Below are 21,747 nucleotides of genomic sequence, written 5' to 3'. Positions count from 1 at the left end.
ATTTAATCTTGACAGAATATCCCCTGACTTACGAAGTGAGCTCTAGTTGATCCGACGAATAAAACTTTGATTAATGCTATTCATAGCGCCAAGAAAGAATTGAGTAAAGATGGCGCATCTTATGTGTGGCCAACGTTCAAAATCATGCGCAACACCGATGGTATTTGCTAGAGAGAAAAAATTCTTGGAAAGCAAAACGATTGGATATTCTTGCAGAAAAAATGCAGTTCTGTCGAAAACGGACACGCAGGATTATGGAATAGTCAATACGATTATAAGGATGTTATTCGGATGATATGGTTGCATGTTATCCTGGAAGTTTCTTGGTATGTGAAAGTGTTCTGATTATTTTGAGCGATTTGGACATCCAACACACGAAATGACCAGCGTATCAAAAAAAAAAAAAAAGACCATTCCCTGATTTTGACTTGACTGGATTCGTTTGTTTCGAGTCATTTAAGTTTGCTGAAAAACATCATGAGATTTGTTGTATCTGGTTTGGCAAACATTTTTCAGAAAAAGATGTGGGCACCAACATTATTATTACGATATAAGTTTATGCAAAATTACTATTATTCTTGACAGTAAATGAAGCAATTATATCATACTGTCAGCAGAAAGAAATGTGGTTATCTCAACAAAAGAAACATTCTGAGGATGAAAATACTGGTATAATTGATTTTGAGAATAAAATCGCATAAGATCTTGGCAGGAAAATAATTGATACATTTACCCAACAAGGATGATATTTACATAAACGACACTGTGCAAGATTATTTATAGATGATGCTGAACTAGATTTTATGATTACTGATACAACGAATATTAACACATTTATAAGTCGAAGTAATATTAATTTATCAGACGGAACTAAATTAGGTGCAATTGTGAGTTATTGTGACGGTGAGTCACCGTAGTTTACTCATTTAAGATCTTCAATGCTTGCGTACTTTTCCATAAATATGTTATCGATGATAACTAGAGTTTCTGTGTTTGCTGTCTTTGCTGTCAGAGTTGCTAAGCATTCGTTTTATATCAATGCAAAACTACAGGATTGCTAGAACAACAACATATCGGCACTTATTAATCATGGGGTGAAAGGAGAATAAAATATACATAATTATTCTGAATCCGCCGACGTTGAAATTGAGGATATGTATTACCCCAAAATGTAAAATATCACAATTGTCATCAAGACCATCTGTATTAGATCCTGTAGCTATACATAAAACAGTTTATCTTAATGGGCTTGGTCTTTGTGGTAAAACATCTCATGTGATTAAAGTATTCTTGAACAGTTGTTTAGAAATAGTTGTATTAGCACCTACACACAGACTCGCAAGAGAAATGAAAGAGAGAAATATTAAATCATGCACTTGTCACAAATTCTTTCGATGGAAGGGAGATAAATGGACTCCTGAACGAATGGGATAGAAATATATTCCAAGAATTATTGTTTGGGATGAAATATGAACTGTTTCATTTGAGACGTTAAAAATATTTTTTGATTGGTTATTGACCAAAAAATACTACTAAAAGAATGTTTGAAGATCATGGTCAACCATGGTCTTTTGATGGATTGCCTCCACATAAATGGCTGAGGAATTTTGTAGATTGTTATAAAGAAATAACTGATCATCATAGAGCACTTGATCCAGAATTAAGAGAGTTAATAAATGAATCAGACTACAACCGAATAAACTTCAATGTGAAATAATGCGTGAAATAATTTCAGAACCTCCTATTAACAATTTTTGGAATTTATGGAGACCAAATGATTTGATAGTGACAAGCAGAAGAATAGTTCGTGATACACTTCAATAACAATTATTTATGTTACACAAAGAAACGTTGTTTAATCTACCCGTACCATTATGTTATCGAACAGCAGATACGCGACGATAAAATATTGAAGTTGATATACCAGGATCGTCACAAAAAAAAGAAAGCATGTATTAAATGATATTGCGTTAGTTCCTGTCGGTGATGTTGAGACCGTGTTAACTATGGAAAAAAAATCCATGGACGCTAGAATAAGCAATGACAATTCATTCATCACAAGGATTAACCATCTCTGATACAAATATCTGGATCGTCGATGATCGTATCGAATTGTCAAATTTAGTTTATCTCGAAGTGTCTCGAGTCAGAAGAATCTATCAGCTCCGGAGAATTGTCATGGACATCACAGAAAATAAAACTAAAATCCAGGAAACTATTGCTGGCAATGGCGATGATATAGTAAGAAAAATATTAATTATACACAATATGACAATAGAAATAAACGCAACCTTGATCTCGGTGCAGAATGTATCATGACACTGAAACAACGACAGAATAATCATTGTGCGAGCTGTAACACAGTAATGTTGTCTTAATATTCAAAAACTAATCCAAAACAATTCTCCGTAGACAGAATAAATATTAAGTTTGGTCATACACACGAAAATGTGATTCTGACCTGGCTTAAATGTAATCGACGTCGATGTGCTAGTTTACAAAAGTGAGGTATTACTAACTAATTGCTCGCGTACAATTCCACGTTGAGGAGCAGTTGAATCTAATATATATATTGCCGATCTTCCCATGGATATTACCATGCGAGGAATTGTATGTGTCGTAATACTCCAAATAGAATCAGTCGCTCTTTTTACCACTTTCAAGTTCACCGGGGTTCATATAAATATATTATTGTCACATTACCTAATAGTGGTTGTTTTGATAATTGGTGTCGTTGTATTGGTGTAGGTTTTTATGCTTTCATTGATAGGTTTCATGGCAGTTGTTCGAGTAATTTAATTTTTTAACACAGCTATCACACTTGGTAATCTTGTAACCCATTGGCGAGATCTTATATCTTTCTGAATTATTTCCTTCGCATATTGATATCCAAATAACCGCTCAGCAATTGTTTTATTAAATCATTCAACAATTGCCTGATCACAATGAATTGGGGTATATCATCGTCTGATTTGACGTTATGTGTTTTCATCAGAGATGATACTGCGCCTAGAAATTCCTTACCAGGATCAACCCGTAGTAGCTGTGACCATCGACAGGGTCTCGCTGATAAATTCGTTCAAACGCAGAAGAAACGTCAAATGTTGTTCAAGTTGATAACGGCTCTGCCTCCTTATATCTACTTGCAACATCAACGACAGTTTACGCGTATTTGTATGTACTTGATTGAGGTCTACCAATTTTAATAGTATCGTGTGGTACTAATAAAATATATGTTGATGAACGTCATTAGAAGTGCTGATATCAAAATGTGCATGCTGAATGTTTTTAGGTGATGGAAGATACATTTGCCATATTCACTTTCCATTTTTCAGCAACAGAACGTGTACAATTTGCTGCATCAGCGAGTTTACTAATTGCTGTAATACCCCTCTAATATCCTCTTGGGCAATAATAAATCGATTATATTATGGTATAATAATCGGTTGATTAATTACTGTCTTCTAATACTAGTTTACTTTTCATAGCAAATCTTACAAACCAATTAACTAATGATTCTCTAAAAAAATTATTTTTTATGGAATTTAGCGAATGAATCAACTTCACATCTGCAATATGTCGTTGTTGCAGATGTGGATTTTTATAAGGTACATCATGAACATGATATGCTTGATCAATTGCATTTATTGGATACTCTCAACTGCCCATTTTATTATTAGAAATACATTTATAATTATTTGCTCTCCGTTACGGATCACTGCCATCTCATCTCTGTCTGCGATGGTTCTAGCCTCGGATTTGGCTAATTTTGGGTATGTGAGAAAGCTTGCCAGTAGCTTCTCGAGGGTCGATGGTTCTTTTCGTGGATTTCCCGGGTTCTTCCTCCACCATTAATACTGGCCGCCATGCATAGCCTATCGTGTGCTGAAAAATGGCGTTAAACCCTACAACAACAGCAACAACAACAACAACAACATATTTATTTGTACCACATTTAACACGCTTGCCTGTAAGTGCAAGCTTTTCATTTTTGTGTTGTTATTGTTGTGGGGGTGGATGCTTTACATTAACACAGTATACATTCATATTATTTATTATATTTGTACAACATGGATGTCATTAATTTCTCAGCAACCCGAAAACAAGAGCCAGTCAAGCATCATCAAGCGCTACAAAATTATATCAGAGCAATTATCATAGGTCTATCTGGGTCTGGTAAGATGCAATTATTACTTAATCTGATAATGAGATGGCTCAAATGGGATAACTTGTATGTAGTAGCTCCGTCAGTTGATGATCAGCGATGCTACGAAGTGCTCAAAGATTTTAATGAAAATGCAAAATTGTTGGACGAAGATGGTACTGATATGACTGATTTTATCACCAATATTGATGAAGTCCCATCTGTATATGACCTCGATGGATTTATCAATAATCTCTTGGTATATGATGATGTAATGCTGGACAAACAATCAAATCTAGCTAGAATATTTTCTCGAAGCAGGCGTAAACACACAATGTGATTTATGTTACTCAGCGATATACACCAAAACCCAAAGTGATCAGAGATAATTGTAATATTTTAGTTGTGTTTAATGGAGTTGATACACATACTCTGCGAAACATTCATCAGAATTTGTTACAGGGGGAAATGGATATGATTAGGTTCAAAAACTTCTTTTCAGAAGCAAACTCAGCTCCACACGGATTTATAACAATAAATTTACATGATCCTCGATCACGATATCGTATAGGTGTTGATGAAATATTTGGTTGAGAGATTAATATAATTACTCGTACATTTATAGCAGCAGAGAGGGTGCGAGCTCAATGAAACGTCGGGCGGGTAGACAAAACGCACATACAAATTTAGAAAAAACACAAACGACAACGATAAAGAAACAAAAACAAACAATTAGAAAAACTCTCGGTAAGTTAGAGACTTCAGTTTGGCGTTAATGACCTTTGTTTTTGTTCTTTCGTTTTCGTAGGAGGCCTTATTTTTTCAAAAATGACACTCTAGCAAAAGGTCTGTTAACCCTCTCTGCTGCTAGCTGGGGATGTGGGGTATGGATTATTTTTTTCCTTTTCTTGTTCATCTCAACTTCAGGCGGGCAATCGATTTTGATACGGAAGATTGCTTTTTGTCCTGTCCTATGTATACATAAGAGTGAGCAGTATATATTCAGGGACCTGGAACCAGACTAGCAATACGATAGGAATCGCAATTTTTAGGATTCCTCGGCCCTAGTGCATTTACTTATCGCCGTGCAGTCTCTTTTGTTATGGTCGCAGGCGGCCGTGTGAAGAGCCTTCAACAGTAGCCACACGGCTGCCATGCGAATATATACTTCCATGTTAGTGTTGTTCATATGACTGCGTGGTTCAAGAGGAATCTATTTAATGAGAAAAAAATACTCATATGCTTAGTGGTGAGAGATACGCTTGATATTCCGCATTTAATGTATCAATTGTGTACTTAATTTTAACAAGATCCATTTCTCACAGGCAGCAGTAGAGGGGGCCAACCTTACAAACTTTAGAAGGTTCCATATGCCGAAATAAGCCTTTCTAAAAATAGGGTTTTCAGCCAGAAATAACGTGGACTAGCTTAAGAAGAACTCTTAGAGAGAGGGACTCTCGGGTCTCGGGAATCCTCCTAAGTTAGTCCAATTCATTTCTGGCTGAAAACTAATCAATGCAAAAAATGAACTAACTTGTTGTCGCGCCCTCCCTGCTGCTATTAATTAAACAATATTAATATCATAATATGGTACATCCGTAATCTTACACAGCTAGATTAGATAGAGAGCGACTAGAAGCAATCAAAAAATGTGTTCCTGTTAGAGATGAATTGAGAAACAAACTTACAAGCGCAACAAGATACACAAGTTGAGTACGCAGCGGAAACGGAACAGTTATTTAAGCCAGTCACTGCGTTACTGGAATTGTCCTAACTGCTAGTATGGGACCTGAAAAAGAGCCAGGGGAAAATGAAAAGAGTCTTCTTCATGTACTAAAACAGACTTAAAAAAATATATGCAGCTCAGATACAACCACAGCCTCAACCTGAAGATGACGGTGAAAACCCCAAAAAAGGAACTGATTTTAGGGACAAATTTACTAAGGAGGGTATAGAAGTAATTCAAAAATTTCAACCAATAAAATCTAATGAAATAATCATTTTTGGTGCGTTTGCTGCTGAAAGCTATGTCTCAAAGACAAATTTGTTAAAACCCGAACATGTTAAAGGTGTAAGTCGTGATAAGTGAATTGATTGGGTGTTTAAAATAAACCGAAATATTGGTCGAATATACAAATGAGAAATATTATATAGGACATGTTTATCATGCATAAATAAATATGATGAAATGATGCTAGAACAACAAGAACAAAAACGAGAACAGCAACAAAAAGAAAGGGAAGAAAAACAAAAAGAAACGGAACAAAAAAAAGAAAGAGAAACAAAAAGAACAACAAAAAAAAAAAAAAAAAAAAGAAAGGGAAACAAAAACAAAAACATCAGCAAGATCCTTCCTATCAATTCCTCCTTGATTGCATCAAACGGAGAAAGAGATGTATTATCCAGAAGAAGAAGGATAAATACCTTACAATACACTTATATTCCAAAAGAAGAATTTTACGATGCTCCTGGTGCTACTGGTAGTGGTTTGGGAAGTAATATTATTTGTCCTGATAATATCCTCAACGAATAGAGGTTCTCATAGGAGGAAAACGTGCCGGAAATAACTCACCAGAAATAATTAATGAAGCATCTGATATCTGTCGGCAATTATTTCAATGTCGCGTCATGGATATTGGTGTTTACCGAGATCTTTCTGATGAGCTCGTTGATGATTATCATAGTGACTAATTGTCATCGCGATTATATAAATAAATAATTAAAAAAACATGATCGTACACAATTCTCATCGTAGACCAATTATGGTCAGGGTGGTAAATTCACGATTACCGGTATACAGGATGACTTATGGAAACGGACTTGTTTGTGTTGTTAAGGGTTTATTCACAAGAATAGCTCCTAAAGCAGGACCAATTGCAAAACAATTATCGATGAAAGCTATTTATGTTATTCGTGATAAAACTCCTGGTGATATGGGTAACGTTGCCAGTAAAGCGTTCTTGGCATTCATGACAGACTAGAACGATTAATGGGCAGACCAAAGGTGGTCCAACCACAACCGGTGAAATTACCTAGTACTGAAGTGATGACTGCAATTGTTAGTAAAGTAATAAATCAAGCAGCAAATCAAAAACTAGCAGCGCTGATAAATCAAGCTGAACAAAAAAATTTAAGTCTTCGTTTTAGACGATAACAAATTATAATAAAATCTTTAAGCGTGAATCTAGCCATGCGTTTGACATAGACGAACCGGTTCTTAAAACTGAATCAGTGCGTGATTTTCAGTATTATTCTTATGACGCACGAGATCCAAATCAGCAAGGATGAATTGAATTACAGGTTCAAGATACAAGTAGATATTTATTACCTTCTGAATCATTTATTGAAGTAAAAGGTGAAATTATAAAAAGAGATGATACAGAATACGGAGGTGATGTTAAAGTCGGTTCTGTTAATAATGGAATTATGGCCTTGTTTTATAGTGCTACGTGTATGATTGTCGGAAAAAATTGAATCAATATAAAGTAATGTTGATGTAGCCACAACAATAATAGGTCTAGCGAGATATTCTGATGACTATACAAGATCAGCTGGTCCGTCAATTATGTTTGCTAAAGACATTTCTGATTTTCCTAACAATGATCAATACAGTATAAGACCACCCAAAAAGCATAGTGCTCCCAACGATGATGCTGATGTGGCGTCGGTGGTTCACGGTGCTAATGCAGAATTTAATTTAGGATTTACAACTCTTACATTAATGTTGAGTGGTGATCGTAGAAGATTTTCATGTGCAATTCCGCTGTCACACATATTTGGATTTTGTAGAGATGTTAGAAAAGTAATCTTTGGAGCAAGACATATAGTTGTGCTTTTTAGAAAAGTTGATGATAATAATGCAATCTAGCGAGGGGCTGGTGTTGTTGATGCTGGTATAGTAAATATAACAAAACATTCGTTGTGGATGCCGGTAATGACTCCGGCAATTGCTGAAGAACAGCGATTACTTTCTTTTATGAATCAAGGGGTTAAATCGTTGTTATCATGGTTTACAGTAACCATAGATAGTGTTCAAAGTAGAATTAATGGTTTATTCACATGGCATATAGCATTGCAGCCGGGAGTTTCTGCACCACGACATATTTTTGTTGCTTTTCAAGATATTGCGCGATTAAACTCACAAACACGGAGTCATATGATATTTGATAAACGGACATCAAGAACCATCTGAGAATATACTGTTAGATTTTAATACTAATCATGTTGCACGTGTATATCATCGTTTGACGAAAATCTAGGACGTGATCTAAATATAGATACTGCTGTGCAAATATCACAATTAGATTTTAAAACATATTATCCGATCTATTACTTTTCACTGGAACATCTTGATTTAGTTAGACAATATGTCGTTGATATACACTTTCGAGCTAATGTAACAGCTTCTCCTGTTGATGCAGCTGGTCCACCAATTATTTCTAGAGATTACAGAGCAATCGCAGTTATCCTCATCGATAAAGCTATGTTACTTGAAGGTGTTGGTAGGCGAATGAGAGTTATTGATGCGCCGGTGGAAAACATGTAACACTCAGATCAAAAGTGAATTAACACAAATGTCATACACTCACGTTAATATCACTCTGAGTCCCGGTCAGATAAACAAAATTACAATAAAAAAGACACAAGCGTATGTGGGGCAACAATAACATTAAAAAATCATCAAATTGCAAGTGGTGGCCCAAACAAGTTATCGCTGACGAAAACTCAACTAAAACATTTCAATAAAGCTCAGCTAGCAAAAACAGGAGTTCAATTTGATCTCTCTCCAACTGTCATCAAATACATGATTAAAACAGGCGGTATATTTCCACTTCTGGCAGCAATACCATCATTGATTGCCGCTACTGCCCCGTCTGTCGCAAAAGCCGCTGCATTAGGAGCTATTAGAACCGCTGCTGGAATGGTCTTAAAGAAAGCAACTTGACGCGGATTAAAAAAAGGACGATCCGTTCACGGAAACGGTCTAAGACTCCAGGAACTCCTCCCTCATGGTAGCGAAAACGGTTTTAGACGCAGCGCGTCTCACACCGATGTCAAATTTTGATTTATTCCATGCTGCTAAGGACTTAAATATAAAAAAAAATTTCAGAGGTGTTTTTACCGAGCCGACCAAATACCAAAGAAACAGGAATTATCAATCTCGATGACAAAAACGGTCCTGGAACTCACTGGGTTGCTTACGTGATTGACCCACGTGGAAATATTTATTTCGATTCGTACGGGTTAGCACCGCCATTTGAATTTTTAAATATGGCGGTAGAGTACAAAGTACTCCAGTGCAAAGCACTCCAGTTTGGTACTCAATGCTACTATCACACACTTTCCGATCCACCAATATGTGGACGTTTAGCATTAAATGTTATTGACGCAGTATCAAAATCAACCAAACCACCTCACAAAACCGTGCATGAGTATACCACCATTTTAAACAATCCCTAAAGAATAATGGTTGATATTTACGGAAGACAAAAAAAAAATAGGCTGTTGATTTATCAAAATACGCGACCAAAGATGACGTCGATAATCTTTTAACGCTGTCCGGGATAGACCCAGATGAGGTTGTTATTTTTCATGATCGACATGGCAAACTAAAAACTAGTAATATCAGGTACAATGACATAATTGGCATGGTTCTTGGAGCTACCACGGACAATATTCCTGTGTTTACTGACAGCGGCAGAATCAGAGATTCAAATATATCTTTTATAACCATCAGAAATGAAATCGGAAAAAGTGTTGCCGATCGCTTAAAAATACCGGTGGGACAATGACAGGTGAACTCAGCATGAACGGAAACAAAATAGCAGTGTTAAGAGATCCAACATCCGACGAAGATGCCGCGACGAAAAGATATGTTGACGTTAACTACAACACCATAGACGGTAAATTATCTACGCTGCGGGCCGAGTATGATGTTCATGTAAACTCGTTTACAAAACTTCGTAGAAACTTCCAAAAATTTAATGAAATTACGGATTAATTTTTGAGTGATCCGATTACCCCCAATATAACTCTATCTGATATCAAGACGAACATCGACACGATCAAAAAACACAAGAAGACATCGTAAGTGGAATTCCTGATATCGTTAACAAAATTAATCTGATTAAAATTTCAGCCGAAGTAACTCCGGGGCATATTACCAACACAGTATACACCGTATCATTCGGATTTGCAACATGATCAAAACAAAATGATACTATCAAATATACCGCAACAGTTACTGGTGTGTATAGACTGTCTGTGTTCAGTGCTGCAAAATTTGAGATATTTAAAACATATGCTTGCAAGCACTCCACCGATAGGTTTTCCGGGTTTGTGTCTGTTATCTTAATTAGCGGAACCGAAGAAACATTTATACTGGAAGCCGCCGACAAGAAATTAACCGCAACATCTTACTTGTGGTGTATAGAATTTGTAGCTGAAACACCTCATTTGGTTACTGCGTAAAACAATAATGGCCTTCTTGACGAAGTCACTGACGTCTAAGTCAATGACAGCGTCAACAACAACATTAGCTGCACAACAATATATATACGATCAGGTACGTGAATGGCAATCAGAGTTAAAAACCATCATTAACCAGTATTCGTTAAAATTAAAAAAAATATACAAGCGGCGTGTAATCTGGATGCTATAGTTTATTCGGTATCTGCGGTAGTTGCGTCCACTGGGAAAGTATTATCAGTGCTGACACCAGTAATATCAGTAGCAACAGTAACAATATGTGTTTCATCATCATCTGCAATCGCAGGTGTTTTTAATATCATAGCAAAAAAGATATCCAGTGCACGAGCACAAAATTGCATGATTATGTTACACAATTAAACACAGCCACAGCAGCATATTCTATATTATCGTCATAGATATCATCAAGCCTCAGCGATGAAAACATATCAGATTCCGAATTCACGCTAATGGTTAAGACATGCAATGAAGTCCTTGGTAAGCGCGCAAACAATTTAGAACTTCAACAGTTAAATAATGACAAAGTTACTTCAGCAGATAGCCTAAATTACGACTCCGGCATGGACCACGATTTTAACAGTAAGCTCAACCAAGCCTGAATTCAGTATTAATTTTCCAACATCGATTTCCGCAAGTGAGATCGCGCTGGCACAATTGCGAGTATACCATTGCTGGCCAAATATCAGATCAAAGTCATTTGGTGGATTACGGCAAATAATTCATTTGTGTTAGCGTGGAAAAATAAACCAGATGGCACCCCGACTGGAACGTCATTGGGATACCAACTGGAAGCTATCATATCGAATAAATCAATGAGGAATTACAGCGTCGAATAAAAAATGTCACAGGAAAGGAATCCAAGATAGCAATAACCGCTTATGAACCAACACTGTCTTCCGCAATTGAGCTAAGTACTCCTGACCACGCCGTGGACATATCTAATAGTTCGATCAGAACAGTTTTAGGATGGCCTGAAATCCAAATACCAACACCGCCGATACCACCAGAACCTAAAATGTCTGATTATGTCACGGACAAACAATCATACCACCAAATTGAATCATCATACAAACAACATCTGCTTGATATAATAAATGCAACGTTAGGCAGTGATTTTTTATATATTAATAACTCTTTGTGGTATTTTAATCATGAGCCAGATTAGCAGGTGTAGGTATACGACTAGATCAAACTATTGAACATTTTAAAATCATTACTCAAGAACATAAAACACAACTACAGCAACTACGGCAGCGCTTCCAAGAACATCATTTTGATATAACTTTACGCAGAGAGACCATAAAACACATAGAAATATTAAATCAGCTTGTATCTTACATGGAATATATTAACCAGCGAGTAGTCCAGGCAACAACTGATCACACCGACCACGAGTTTAATCGCTATAAACAATGATTTTTAGACAAAAACAAGATAACAGAAGCTACACTGCCGAATTTTAAATTTCCTTGGTATATCGCAGATGAACTAAAAAATCAGTAAGTGACCTCATCGATCAGTTCTTTCCTGACATACTTGTGCAATACAAAAAATAAAACACTACCACCGGCAGCTATCCTCAGACACAACAACGACCCACAAGGTTAAGGGCGACATTTATCTCCGGAAATCGTGAATATAACCCAGATGGTCGCCGTCAATCTTGTGTGTGATGTAATCGATGGCAGCTTTAGCACGAACACGACAGTATCAAATCAAGCCTAGCAAGGATTTGTTCTTTATTCATTCACACCAAAAGAACCACCAGGATTTCTGATTGTGCAAGAGCCGATCAATCCGGTCTATCTACGATGTCATAATCCGCTGTTGTCAAGAATACATTTCAAACTTACAGACCAGTCCGGCCACTTGCTGGATTTGAGGAATAAGACAGTTAATATTAATTTTCTTGTGAAATCTTAACATCTCATCTTAGATTTTCTCAGGCGGATGTTATATTTTGCACAATTCTGAAGTAGTATGTCGTCAAAACCATGTGCATCGACTGATTTGTTAATTATGTAGGGGTAATTACTAGTCAAAACCATGCGCGTTGACTGTTTTGTTGATTCTGAAGGGGTAATTAGTCGTCAAAACCATGCAAATTCAACGTTTTTCAGTGAAAGCAACAAAAAATATTTTAAAAAATAATATTTTATTGAAATCTGCAAGTGCACAATAATATTATAAGAAATTTACTTTTTCACTGCGCATCGACTGATTTGTTAATTCTGATGGGGTAATAGGTCGTCAAAACCATGCGCATCGACTAACTTGTTAATTGTGAAGGGGTAATAGGTCGTCAAAACCATGCGCTTCGACTGATTTTTAATTCTGAAAGGGTAATTACTAGTCAGAATCGTGCGCATCGACTGATTTTCAACGAAAATAAAAAATATAATATTTTATTGAAATCTGCAAGTGCACAAAAATATTATAAGAATTTTTTTACTTAGCATCGACTGATTTGTTAATTCTGAAGGGGTAATAGGTCGTCAAAACCATGCGCATCGACTGATTTGTTAATTCTGAAGTGGTAATTACTAGTAAAATTCGTGCGCATCGACTGATTTGCTAATTCGGATAGGGTAATTACTAGTCAAAATCGTGCGCATCGACTGATTTGCTAATTCTGATAAGACATTTACTAGCAAAAATCGTGCGCATCGACGGATTTCACAAGCAAGTATAATAATTTTATTTTTGTGCACGGGCAACAGTAAAAATAAAATTACTTATATATATTTTGTGTACATCGACTGATTTGCTAATTCTGATATTTACCGCTAAAAATCGTGTAAATCGACTGATTTCTCAACGTTGAAGGGTATTTAGGTAGTTAAAATCATGCACATCGACTGATTTGCTAATTCTGATAGGGTGTTTACTAGCAAAAATCGTGCAACATTTCAATGAAAAAAAACCCAAAAATACAATATTTTACTGAGATCTGTCAGTGAAAACAAAAACAAAATATAATCTGTAAGTATCAGAAATTCATTTTTTGCTTTCGATTTCATTTCCATGTACATGGTTTCATTTCCACGTACTTAAATCCTTGATTTCATCAAGGGAGTCTAACTTTCGTTTTCGATCGGATCTGACATAATTTTTCTTAGTTGCCTTACGCGAGTATAAATCTTTCTTTTTTTGCTTCGTATTCATGAGATTATCCCTATCTAATTTGTTCGATTGCACAAGACAATAAGACAAACTCCTTTAATCGCGTTTCTTCTACTGCAGCCAGTGATTGATAAAACTCCGTCTGAATTTTATTTATAAATATGTACTCAGCCGGCAGCGTGTATGATCCATATTCTTTTGTTTCCTGCAGTGTTTCAAAATCAGAAATTTTTTTTCAGGATTTCATTCATCAGATACATTTATACCGTTATGTTCTAATTTTTTAATAGCAACAATTACATCCTTGATATTTTCGTAATTCATTATTTAGTATATAATATATACCGATATTATATATTTGAAAGAAAAATATTTTAGAACAAAAATAAACAGTAGCATGAGCGGTTATCAGTCATGGGTTCCCACTGGCCTGTGTGTCTTTCATGGAGTCATCAATGTTTGTCTTAATGATATATGGAGATCTTTTGCTGAGAAATTTGTCTTATTGAGACCTATCTTATGGTCTTCTCGGCATGACTGTTTCTTTTGGCCACATTCTTTCTAAATGTTTTTCTGTGGAGAACCCAAGTGATTCAGAGCTTATGCATCCACGCTACTGTTTATTTTGGGGGCGTTAAATACATATCCCTAGCGAAACGAAATGTTAGAATATTCAGAAAGCTGCCTGTGCACTTTTCATGTACACCCTCCCCAGGATCAAACCCCGAGGTGAGTAAAATGTTTTCATGACGTGTTGAGGGAGGTGTACATGGGGCTGCTGCAGCGCCCCCAATTATATCGGAAAATCCTATAAATCGGTACCGTCGACAATATGCCCGTTACGAGAATCGAACCGCTGACCCCTTGACAGAGTCAAGGAACTAGAATCAGCAACGCAACCACTGCGCCATTGTTCTAATCTCCTGATATAAGTTTCACAAATTATTATGTAGTTAACCGTTTACAGACAGTTAACAATTTGCAGCTGCATTTTAATTCTGAATTTTAATTCTGAATACACAAATTCAAGTTTGTACCCGTTAAGTCAGATTTGATAATATATATACCCAAAAAAAAAACAAATATATTGTCTGTGAATATTTATTGTAAACGTCTTCTTGTACTGACAATCCTTAATAAAATCTACGGGAAAGTAATTGGAGATGTTTTACTTCCGTGTTATAATCGTACAGGTAGGACGGAGAATTGTTTACCTGTAGTGTATATGAAATAGACGGTTCGCCACACGGAACAGACTGCAATAGAACCTGAATTTAGTTTTACTTTTTCTGGACAATTTATTACCTGTAAAGGTAATGACGTGGGTTGCCCAATTTCAAGGGAGGGAATTCCATAATTAACTTTTGCACAATCGCTGCATAGTTAACTCCGTTATCTGCATCTACATAATAAAACGAAATCCAACATCCAAACCGGTATGAAAAAGCTGAGTTGGTCACTTTATCTGCGACTATTTGTACTGAAGGCATGCATATACCAAAATACTTGCCGGCCGCGTTCATCGACGGAAAAATTCTCTTTTCACCGGTATCGACATTAAAATATTTAAACGCTCTCTTCGCAATGCTCTTAAACCGACCAGTTCTTCCTCGTGCAGAATTTTCGCTCTGCGTGATAGTCTGTAAATTTTGAAGAGAATTGTTCCGAGGATTTTCGTCAATATGATCGATCACAATACCGTCTTTGATCTCTCCAAAGAAACATCCGAATACGAATCGATGACAGAGATACCCCTTTTTTCTCCAACAGTAAATCTAAGATAACCAGCATTATCAACAACACCGTTTTTTTAATCTACAAAGCATAACTGTACCATCACGAGACGCTTCATAATTTTTAATGATAGGATGTCTGACAAATTATTGGTTCATTTACATAATAATGTTTTTGTCTAATTTATAATTTGTCTGAAAACTAGATAATCCTCTTCACACTTTATCAATCTGCCCCTGCCCCTGACAGAGTCAGGGTCATTATTTTTTATCATAATATCTTTTAAGTTCTCTGTATCGCTTACCACCACAACGAGCACATAACTGTGCCTTCCCCCATGCTCCGACACCACATCGCAGACACGGTATTGGTCCTAAACTACCATTACTAACAAATTGTGAATGCTGCCCGCAGAATTCGTTTACGCAGGATTTGCCACATGGGATGCAGATCCTACAATAAGCCATTTACACTTATTTCTTGTTTGAGACATTGTATATATAATATTTTTTATTTAAATGTTTTTCTTAATTATATATGGATGACTTTCAGAGCTTATCTGCAATCAAGCTTTGGAAAGCTTCTAGATTCGATCTTGACCGACTAACCCCTGACTTGCTGAGACGAGCTCTGACTGATCTGATTATTATTATCAGAGATGCCAAAAAAGAATTTCGTGATGATGGACCATCTCATGTGTGGTCTACATTCAAAATTATACGCGACGACTCTGTCACTGATGTTACAATGAACGATACACGAGCGAAAGCGATTTTCGATTACCCCGATGAGAAATATCTTTTCAGAATAAAGTTTATTGTGCAAACAGATTCCGATACGTAGATTATCCGTGACAAACGTGATCCTATCCTTGCTAATGGAAAAACTGCTGTGTTAAGTGAAGATTCCAAACCAGGAATGTTAACTGGGATTGACAAACCATATTACGCTCGAGCGTATCCTGTGACCGCGGTTGTTTATGGAATTTATCAACTAAATTATAGACCTAACAATGCCCCAATGAGATTTTCAAAGCTGAATTGTGTAGCCGAGTGAGTAATGGAACATTTTAAAAACGAGAATGTTGGAAATGGTTTGACTGATTTGCGACGTGAAAAAATAACCACGTGGGCTGATCAGGTCAAGGATACCGGAGCTACAATAAATGATGTTGCTGAGTTAGAAAAAATATTAAGATTTCCAATAACCGTAGCAACGATAACAGGAAAAGTACTGTACGAATGGAAATATAATCGGAACGGAGCTCCAATGAATATCATTGATCATAACGCTCACGCTTGGACCAGCGCAGTAACAATGTTTCCACGAGATCGTGTTGTGAGATTTTACTCCACAGAGAACACTGGAGGTGGAATGTTAGATGCTATCAACCAGATAAGTAAAAACGATCCCGTGTCAGTGTGGTTGTTTAAAAGTTCCGAAGATGGCGAGTATGATCAATTTGTTCGACCTAACGGCAATTTGTACCGTCAAGAATCTCTACATGAAGAAATGAGAAAACTCACACAAACAAGAAATGTTATATTGCTATTGTGAAACCGCTGATGTTTGGTTTAAAGATAATTTTTGCAAATCAGAATTATCAAAATTGTCGTTGGCGCCCTCTGTGTATTATCAAGTATCCAGACACAAAACCGTTTATTTGAACGGGCCGGGTTCTGGTAAGACAACTCGAGTGATCGAATTATTTCGACAGAATTCAGATATTATTGTGCTAACACCAACACACAGAATCGCCAGGGAGATGAAACAACGAGGAGCCAATTCTTGTACTTATCACAGCTTTTTCAAATACAGCGGCGGTGTGTAGACTCCTGACCGAATGGGAGAGAAATAGATTCCAAAGATCATTATTTGGGATGAAGTGTGCACATTAAAAACATTATTTCTTGATTGGCTATTAACAAAAAATACTGTGGTGATAATGTGAGGCGATCACGGTCAACCACCACCGTTTGTTGGGCCATCTCCACACGATGGGTTGAAGAATTGTGTTGATTATTACTCGGAGATAACTGATGATCACAGATCTCTTGATGCAGAATTAAAGGAATTAAAAAAATTAATCAGGTTACAACCGAATAATATTCAATGTGAAATAATGCGGGAGGTGATTTCAGAAACTTCCTTGAACTACTTTTGGGAAACGTGGAAACCAAACGATTTGATAGTGGCAAGTAGAAAGAAAGTCAGAGACGCACTTCAGCAGCAGTTATTTCAGTTACACAAAAAGAAATTTCCAGCGTTAGGTGTACCGTTGTCTTATAGACCAGCTGATTCGCGGTTACAGAATATTGACGTTGATATACCTGCACAGACCGAGAAACAGAATTTAGTATTAAATGATATTGTCGCAGTTGATGTCAATGTTGTTGAAGATGCTCTACTCCCTGACAAATCCCCGTGGACGCTAGGATACGCACTGACAATTCACTCATCACGAGGACTGACTATTACTGATACAGTCGTTTGGATTGTTGATGATCGTATCGAATGGTCAAACTTAGTTTATCTTGCAGTGTCCAGAGTCAGGAGCATATCGCAACTGCGAAGGATTGTCTTGGACGAGTCAGCAATCAATGATAGTGATATTAACGATGACATAATAAGAAAAAAAATTAGCTGGTTATAAACAAACTGATAAAAAATAATCCCGATTTTGATCTTGATGTTGAATTTATTAATATGCTGAAACAACAGCAGAATAATCACTGTGCGAGCTGTAATTGTGTAATGTTCTGGCAGTAGTCGAGTAATAATGCAAGACAATTTACCGTGTACAGAAAATATAGCCGTCTAGGTCATACACGAGAAAAAGTTATGCTGACCTGTCTTGAATGTAATCGAGTTCGGGGTGCTAGTTAAGTGATCTTGGCGGTAATTGTGTGTCTTCGTGAATTACTTGTAATTGCTCACGTGTAAATCCAACCTGAGGAGCAGTTGAATCCAGTCTGTAGATTGCTGGTCTACCAGTAGATCTAGTTATACTAGATATCTTGTGTGTATTGATGCTCCAGATAGGATCAGTTGCTCTTTTTTTACCACCTTCATGTTCACCTGGTTCATATAAATATCTCACAGTGTCATTACCCAGCTCTGACTGCTTTGAAAAATCACGTTGTTGTGGTATATGTTAATAGGTTTCATGTTGGTTGTTCGAGTCATTTTATTATTTAATGCAGTTATCACGCTTGGTAATCTTGGAACCCATTCGCGGGATCTCTTGTTCTGAATTAATTCCTTCGTGTATTGATATCCAAATAACCGCTCAGCAAGTGTTCGATTAAATCGCTCAACAATTGCCTGATCGCAGTGAATTGCAGTATATCCTCGTCACATGGTGACTTTATGTTGCTTCATCAGCGATGATACTATACCCTAAAATTCCTTGCCAGGATCAACTTGTAACAGCTGTGGCCATCGTAAAGGCCCTCGTTGATAAATTCGTTCAAACGCAGAAGCAGCTTCAGCAGCTGTCTTTGTCAACAACAGTTCTGCATCTTTGTATCTACTTTCAACATCAACTACAGTTAACGCGTACTTGTATGTTATTTGACGTACAGTATCATGTGGTAAAAATAAAATATCAGCCTGATGAACTTAATTAGGAACACTAACATCAAAATGTGCAAAATGAATTTGTTTAGGCGGTGGTTGATAAATTTGCCATATTGCCTGTCGGGATAACCATTTTTTAGCAGTGGCACGTGAAACTCTTGCCGTACCGGTGAGTTTACTAATCGCTGCGCTACCTTTCCAATATCATCTTGAAAAATAATAAATCCATCCCATTTATAAGCAATTACCAGCACCTAGCGCTAATTTACCTTTTATTACAGATCTTACTAACCAATTAGCTAATGATTCCTTGAAAGATTTATTTGTAATAGAATTTAGCGCATGAATTAATTTTACATCGCTATGTGCCTGTGCTGCAGATCCTTACTTTTATAAGCTACATCATGAGCATGACACGCTTTATCAATAGCGTTTATTGGTACCTCGCCTGGTTTTGGTTGGTCTTGGTTGTCAAGTCTGATATCAAGTCGGGTTCCAGGGCCGCAGTAATTATATCCTGGAAGATGTTTTTCTCCTGGATATTTAGCCCACGGAGTTCCGGGTAACATTCCTAATTTTGCTGCAATATCACCCCCTCGTTTGTTTTCTTTTTTAAAATCCGACTGCACTGATTTTTCAGCGGGAAAATATTTAATTGTTTTTGTACCGCATCGTTCACAATTACCTTTAAGCGCTTATCTGTTATTCTTCATTGTGATAGTTGTTAGATCACCTGTTGGGGAACGCGTCCTTCATTTCGCTCAATATAGATCCATATTCTTTTTATATTATATCTAATGGAACTCATTGACTTTTCTGCAACAAGGAAACGAGAACCAGTTAAGCATCATGCAACGCTACCAAATTCTGTTCGTATGATTATTATAGGTCCATCTGGAAGTGGTAAGACGCAGTTGTTACTTAATTTGATAATGAAATGGGTGAAGTGGGATAAAGTATATCTGATTGTTCCGTCTGTAGACGCTCAGTGATGCTACGATGTAATCAATGATTTTAATGAAAGTGCAAAATCGTTGAATGAGCGCGATGATGATGTTGTTGAATTCATCACTGATATTGATGAGGAACCATCTTTGGAAGATATTGATGGGTTTATTAATAATTTAGTTGTTTACGATGATGATATGCTTGATAGACAGTCCAATCATGCTAGGATTTCTTCCAGAGGCAGGCACAAAAACACTGATGTGATTTATGTAACCCAGTGGTATAAACAAATACCAAAAGTGATCAGGGAATATTGTACTATTTTTTGCTGTGTTTAACGGAGTTGATGCTCACACGTTGCGAAATATTCATCAGGCTTGGTATAGCGGTGATATGGACATAATTAAGTTTAGAAATTTATTTAGTCAGGTTCAGTCAACCCCACACGGATTTAAAACAATACATTTACACAATCCCAGAACAGGATACCGAGTCGGTCTTGATAATTTTTTAATTTATAGCAGCAGGGAAGGCGAGACAACAAGTTGCTTGTTTTTTTGCATTGATGAGTTTTCAGCCAAAAATAACGTGGTCTAACTTAGGAGGATTCCCGAGAGTCCCTCTCTCTAAGAGATTTTCTTAAGTTCGTCCACGTTATTTCTGGCTGAAAACCCATTTTTTTTTTAAAGGCTTATTTCGGCATTTGGATCCTTCTAAAGTTTGTAGGGTTCGCCCCCTCTGCTGCTGGACACACGGTACTAATTATACGGAAGAACTGTGAACCAGTCTAGAAATGGGTGAAGAAATAATAGAGTATTTACAGGTTTGGTGGTCCATAATTGGTTCATAATTAAAATTTTAGGAAAAATATCTTTTGAGAGCTTATCCTATATGTAATGTAAAAAAAAAATATTGACAAATTTCTACTGATGCAATTTTAGCATTTTTACAGGCTTGACTCAGGAGTACTCAATACTGAAAGTAGCACCTGATTCAGTTCGTGCAGAATCAATAACACGTGTTTCATGAACATGTATGTAAACAAAGTGCCGCGGATCATATGGTGTTCTCCACACATAAGCTTGCACCAAGGTTAGATGTGCATGAAGAATTATAGGTGTCATTATCAGCACCCAGAAATTTTAAGTTATTGAATTTTGAATATGATAGTGTTTCCATATGTTTTCCATTGGAGGTGAATTAGTACCGTGAGTCCTGCTCAGGCACTTGATACCGGGGTAAACTAATTAATTAATAATTGGTGAGTGTACACATTAGTCTACTACGGAAGCCGGTTAGTGCCACGTTGAAATCAATTTTTTATCTCGTAATTACGACTTACTATCTCGTAATTACGAGTTAGCTGTCTCGTAATTACAACTATCTCGTAATTACGACTTAGCTATCTCGTAATTACGAGTAACTGTCTCGTAATTACGACTGACTATCTCGTAATTACGACTTACTATCTCGTAATTACGAGTTAGCTATCTCGTAATTACGACTTACAGTGTCTTTGACTTGCGGGACCTTTATGTCATTTTGAATGGGTCGTGCAAGGTTATGCAGTTTTTTTTTCTCTTGGGATTGAGTTACTCAGACATTCTTAGTTTTCTAGCCCAGATAAATGGATTATGCATTAGTATGAGAACTCTGAAACGAATACTGCGCACGCTGTGTCTCTTTAGAAGAAGGTTTCATTCTGATGTATTAGAGGTAGCCCAGTTTAT

Source organism: Sinohyriopsis cumingii, chromosome 9, assembly GCF_028554795.1.
Source record: "Sinohyriopsis cumingii isolate HCF-2022 chromosome 9, ASM2855479v2, whole genome shotgun sequence".
Taxonomy (NCBI): domain Eukaryota; kingdom Metazoa; phylum Mollusca; class Bivalvia; order Unionida; family Unionidae; genus Sinohyriopsis; species Sinohyriopsis cumingii.
This window is presented reverse-complemented; position numbering follows the sequence as displayed.